This window comes from Glossina fuscipes, unplaced genomic scaffold, assembly GCF_014805625.2.
Source record: "Glossina fuscipes isolate IAEA_lab_2018 unplaced genomic scaffold, Yale_Gfus_2 133, whole genome shotgun sequence".
Taxonomy (NCBI): domain Eukaryota; kingdom Metazoa; phylum Arthropoda; class Insecta; order Diptera; family Glossinidae; genus Glossina; species Glossina fuscipes.
In genome coordinates this window covers 666293-672927 of record NW_023998476.1, presented here as the reverse complement: position 1 = coordinate 672927, position 6635 = coordinate 666293, and positions in this window count along the sequence as shown.

Genomic DNA, 6635 nt, shown 5'->3' with positions numbered 1-6635 from the left:
TTAGAAGATCAGCTCTATGTAAACATCATTTGTTAATAGTTGTCCTACAACCTAATTGGGTGAAATAATGTGTAGAACCCCATAAAAACTATGCTAATATATATATATGGAATTCAGGACACGTATAAAATGAGAATGTGTGCACTCCAGGTTAATTTGTAGTGGCATTCAAACAAAAAACAGAACGAAAAGAAAATTAAATAAAAAATCGCTTCCAATTGTTGTCTTTTTTTCAGCATTAGTATTGGTCGATGTGCCCATGGTTCAGGAAAGAGTTGCCGTCCTTTTATTAGGTTATGGTTAGTTTTCATGTTTTTGTTTATGTAAGCAATCGCCATTGGAATAGTGACCAGTTTAAGAGTGCTTGGATGTCACCATTGATCAATTATACATAATTTAATATACAATTTTTCTTTTAAGTGACTTATTTTAAAGTGCTGATACACACCAACACCATTCGCTTGCAGTCACGCATCTATTAACAAGCACTTATTATTATTTTTTTGGCAATGCGCTTCACTTTCGATATTCAAACTTCGACATTCTTTTAAATTGCCTACACTAACCCAGCCTAATTATTATCCATAACAATTTATGGGTTATTGTTGGTATCCAACACACCATTCAATGATGTTTCAGGATGTCATACAGATTTAGGACAAATCCATATAATTGAGAAGTCCATAAAATATTTAAATGATACGTTTCAAAATTTCTTGGTGTATGCACCACTGATTTGAACGTTGCAGTTGTTTTAGTGGCATTATTGTTTTGATCACTTTGGACGGCTTTCGCCAACTGTTGACTCTGGAATATAGTTATGAAAATCATTTTTATTTTATTTTACCTAAAAAGTGCCAAAGCGCGTTCAGAAATCATCAACTAGTCGTTGTGAAAAGTGAGCAAACGTGGGACTCACTTCAAATAAAACTTTCGCATGGACAAAAGTTCATGCAAAATGGTAAATACATTGTCTTCTGGTATCTTTATTGACACGTTTCGCTTACAACCAGGTACTATCCACAAATCATGTGCGACAGTAGGTTTATCGAATGATGTCTTAAGAAATACATTGAACTGAAAAAACTTGAGCGTGATTCTTTTTTCAACAAACAATTCATTCGTATCGCGTACTTATATTTTGAAAACAAAAAAAATAAAAAATAAAAGTAATATTACCTTGAAAAGTCCTATGTGGAAACGTTGCTTATGCGCTTGTAATTACAAAACACAAAACCATCTTATTTGAAATATTGACTCTTGGCTATTTTCAACGAATATCACGAAGCAAGCAAGCTCTATCGAATAGCCAAATAATTAATAAGCGCTACTATGAAGCGAGTCAGCATACACGAGGACCGCCACTTGTGTGTTTTTATTACGGATTTGGTGTAAACTGAATGCGTAATATATGGCGGCCGCAGGTTTGCGGGTTATGCAAATACCACCCTGTAACAAACTAGTTTGCGAACGACTATCAAGTCGACATATCCCTGCCCTATCCCCAACGTGGTAAATCATACTTTGACTACGATTATTAAGCGGCCGTAGCTATAGTGAATCTCCCAAGTTACAACTACTCTCTATCTCTTGTTCTCTCCCTACTTCTTTCTGACCATCCTCAGCATTGGCACCTACTAAGTTTTCGTCACGCTCTAAGAAAGGAAGCATCTTATAAGTATTCTTATTTTTTATTTCCTTTTTTATTTAAACAAACCTCTTGCTGCGGCTCCGCTGCCGCGCTTCAACGATTCAGTCGCAGGCATATTCAAACTGATGATTTTTAACCCTCTTCTATTCTGGGGGCAGAATTTTCTTTATATACCCTACACCACTTGTGGTACAGGGTGAATTAATTTTACCTTTTATTACGCTGAACGATTCAGAAAATGATTGTTCACCCGTGTTTTCAAGCACCTTATCTTCAAAAGTCGTTATATGTAAGATAGTTATAATACTCAAAAATTTTCGACAAAAGTTGCTGAGAGTTAGTATTTCGTTATTCTAAATTGGCATGAAAAATTTGAATTGGCTGGGTCAATTTTTTGAATCCGCTCTCATATAGCTGTCCCAACGAAAACTGAATCTTTATATGGTAAAAAAGATCAAATTTTCCGCATTTCATGGTTTGTAATAGTAAATTGGAATATAAATAACTACAGCATACCGAACTTACAGTTATATTTTTTAGATACCGTCCTTTATGAGAATTCTCAGGGACAGCCTTAACGGTCTAATTATCAATGTTTTTAATAAAAAATTTTTCATGATAGTAATTTTATATAAGAATTAAGTGGCGCAAATTTGAAACACATGGGTCTATTTTTTGAAGAGCACCCCATAAAAAATTTTTCATAAAGAGTAAGAAAAAAATTGAATTTTTAATATTTTGGATGAAAATTAGTCCATAACAGCAATTTAGAAAAAAAATTAACGGTAGCTGATTTGGATCAGATGAGTCTATTTTTTAGGCTTTAACATATATAGAATTTATCATGGAAAGCAAGCTCTTATATGGAGAAAAATTGTAATATTTGGTTGCAAAATTTGGATCGCGTCATGGGATGCGTTCGAAATCTTCCAGCATGTGGGTTTTCATGAAAACTATGCCTTTGCATGAAAACAATGTGTAATTTTTAGTGTATTATTATCTAAACGAGTGAATAGTTGTACTACGTGAAGTGCTGTAGGATATCTAATGGTCGGCCTTGCTCGACTTTAACATTATTACTTATTTCAAATACAAATTTAGGATAGGACTTACGATAGGGATTTAAAGAAATGTGAAAAAGCATAACAAGTTGCTTTTGAACGGAACAACTCTTTTCAACTCTCTACCATCTCCAGAAGCAAAAATGTTCCAATTACGTGCAATCTATTATAAGAAAAAACAATAAAAAAATTTATTTTGACTTAATTTCAGCATTCACGTCGAATGTCACATAATTCGCACGTATTATTATTGTCCATATATTGTCTACTTCGTTAACTAGAGAGATTGCTTTTCTCGTCTAATACAGAAAAGAAAAAAATTGCATTTCTTTGTCTTCTTTTTATACCCACCACTGTAAGATGGGCGTACACTCATTTTGTTTTTTTCCAAAATATATGTAACGTCCAAAAAGAAGCTTCAGAGACTCTATAAAGTATGTCTATTGTTGATCAGCGTGAAATCCTGAGTTAATTTAGCTAAGTTCGTCCGTCTGTACGTCTGTGAGGAGTGTACTGCTGGCATTCTCCTCATCGCAAAAATGAAGATATCAACTTCAAATTTGATAAAAACATGGAAGCATGGAAGTTTCCCCATGCAGGTTGGTATTAAAAATGGCCAAACGGTTTAGAGCAGAAACGCGCAGTGGAGCGTAAACTGAATTTAACCCGGTTTTTTTTAACGAAAATTTTTGCTCGTTAGTCGGAAATTATAAAAGTTAGAAGGCTGAAATTTTGAGCGTTTACTTTACGAAGCACTCTACTCTTTACGTACAAAAACGGAAAACAACCGCCATGCCCCCACAAGCGTACAAGCGTACAAGTGATTAAATTCTGTTTTTTTTCACTTTCTTTGAGATTTTCTGCTTACTTATCATAAGGCAAAGAGGACCGAACGTTTACAACCGTTTTGTACACTCCTTAAATGAAGATATATTATCTGCCTAAAAATGGATTAATTTTAAAATGAATATGACAGACATAGTGATTACTTTTTTTTTAATAATACTAGCGCTATGGATATCAAGTCAAATCAAATCGAATGGAAGAACTTGGAGAGTAGAATGCGAAAAACATAGTGGTGGGTATGCGAGATTCGGCACTTGCCGAATAAAGCTACTTTTTTTCTTGTTTTGTTTTAATGGATAAAAGGATAATTTCCGGTTTTATTTTTACTTTCCGATTTTCATCCTTTTGCCAAGTCTTCTTTTATCGCTTTTAATATCTTTTCGCATTTTCGATTATTAACAGCGCCATAAAAACGTCAACATGTAGCACTGGCAAACTTTAGAACTTTCTTATTTGTTTGGTATACGTATCTCCTATCCTTCTATTGCATTCGCTACGTACTTTCATTTACCTTTCCACCTTTCTTACCTTTTCGGTAGATTTTAGAAGAAAGCACAAAAAATTTATTGCACATCTTTTCTGTAGATTACTTACATCGGTTTCTTAGCCGCTTCGTTGGTTGGGTGGCTGGTTGGCTGTAAAAGCCATTAAAATGTGTAAAAGTAATATAATTTATGCATTTCTTACTGTTGTGCGTTCTTCGTTTCTCGGGAAATAGTTAGCCACGCCGAATTTCTCAAATGTTTAAATCTCTTTTGATCGCTTTTATTTTGTATAGCTACACCGTAGCAGAGCTCCACTCTAAGCACAAGTGAACCAGCTTTTCGTATTGTATGTCGTCTAACAACAATAATTACGGTTGCGGTTAAGGAAAAATGCACGCGCAAGAGTAAAAGATGTGTCTGACTTCGTTTGGTTAATTTTAAACCGTTCAACCTTTAATAATTTTACAGGAAAAAATGTTAACGAAATTCGCTCAAATGGCATAAATAATGCAGTTTAATGAACATTGCATTCTCTCTCTCTCTCTCTTTCTCTTTTCCTTTCTCTCGTTCTATCTACCTATCTATCTACCTCATTTGAGTTCCCCCTTTCTTTGGCTGTCTGTCACTAACCTTTTTCCATTTAAACGTGCCACCAAGCCTTAGAATGTCGATTCTATTAACCAATTTACAAATACTCGAATATTAGCTACTGAGTCACTGAATATATCCTTAACAAAACTAGAATACAAAGTCAACTCATTAATCAACCAGTAAGGTGGCCGGCAAATAATTTGTAAAATATTTTCAATGTTTGTTAAAACTTTCTAAGAATGTCTTTTAAGCAGCATTGTCAGCACAAGAAACAATTTATTTTATCTCTGCACTCGAATGCATTGAAATTAAAAGCAAAAAAAATTCTTTTTTCTTTTCTGCACCATGCACTTGCATGTACGCATTAGCTTTCAAATGCATAACACATACTAATATTAAGAGGGATAAGTTTACTTCCTTTTCCTGTTCGATTCACTGCTAGTTTCAATTTAACGTAATGAAATTTTATTGCTCTTAAATTTGAAACTATTACAATTGCTTTAGTTGCCAGCATAACCATCAGCATCAGTGTGACCAACACGAGCACCAGCACTCCAGTAGCACAAGCAAAGAAATTTATTGCTTAAAATTTTTGTTTATTTTATGCTTTTCGTTTAAAAAATAAGAAAACAAAAATTCATTTTTTTTTCTTTGAATTATTGTATGCACACATATATACAATAGTTTTCCATAGCATCTTAAAATTGGCAACAACAGCAATAACAACCATAACGATAACGTAGTCGTTAGAAGGGGGAAATATTTTTACTTTTTCAAAATCTTAACCACTTTACGATTGGTTGGTAAAGCAAAGCAGAAAAGAAATGACGGCACAGCTGCTACATTTTATGCAATGAATGCAATAATATCGTACGAATTGCTTCTTTTTTCCTTTCTTTTACTATTTTCCTTTCTTCTTTTTTTTTTCTAATTCTAACAAATTGCATATCAGATCTAAGTTAACGGTGAGTCCTGGACAAGTACGTGTTTGAAAATTTTCCACTTTGTTCAATTGACTGAGTTTATGAAGTGCAATTACAACAACAAACAAATATATAAATCTAAGTAACATATCGCGAAGAAAAACCAGAATCATGATCATCGCCTAAATAACGATTATAACGAATAGTAAACCGATCGCTGGATCATTTATATATATTAAAGGGGACGGCACACAGTACACAGATAACAAACACAAGGAAGAAAATTAGAGTCGTGAAGAAAACTTTTGTAGCCGTCGCTTTTATTATAAAAAAAAAAAACGATAAAAACTAAATTTCCATGCCCTATAGCAATGGGTGAATGTGGGAGATTTTTTCCGTTTTTTTGAAGCACATGTGGAAATTGTTACTATATCTCTGAGTAATGACAAAAAAAGAGGAAAAAAAGGGTAACGCTATTCTTAGCTCTTCCCTCTCCCGAAAGAGGACCAAAATCCCATAATCTTCTCTCTCTAAGTTAAGTGAGATTGCCCCTTGCCAGACCAGACGTTGAAATGAGAGATCAACTTTGAATCAGAGTTGAATAAATCGGCAACACCGAGTACGACAGAGACCGCGATAATGACGGAGAAAGTAGAATTCTACTTGCTTCTTCTACGTCTAGCAGTCGAAATGCTAAGATCACCCCGTAAATAATTAAAAAAGTTGTCCTACGAACACTTCTTTGATGCAGAAGTTTTAAAATATATTTTTAGAAATGATGGCCGCAGCCGATAAGTTCTTTACCGATTAACCATTCACCATAGCTTTACCGCGCTGCGTTTTAGACTCTGAATTGAATTTACGCTGCAGCTTGAAATTGTGTAAAAAGTAAAAAATTTTGAAAATACTTAATACTACTATATGCAGATAAAAAAATAAATTAATTTTTTAATATTTCCTTGCTTCACCCTGTTTGCTAGAGGTTAAAATCGTGGAATCCTAAAAATTATCTGAATTCTCTATACTTCTTGGTCGACGTGATCAAATTTTTTAAGTGTTACACATTTCCTCGCCTCGC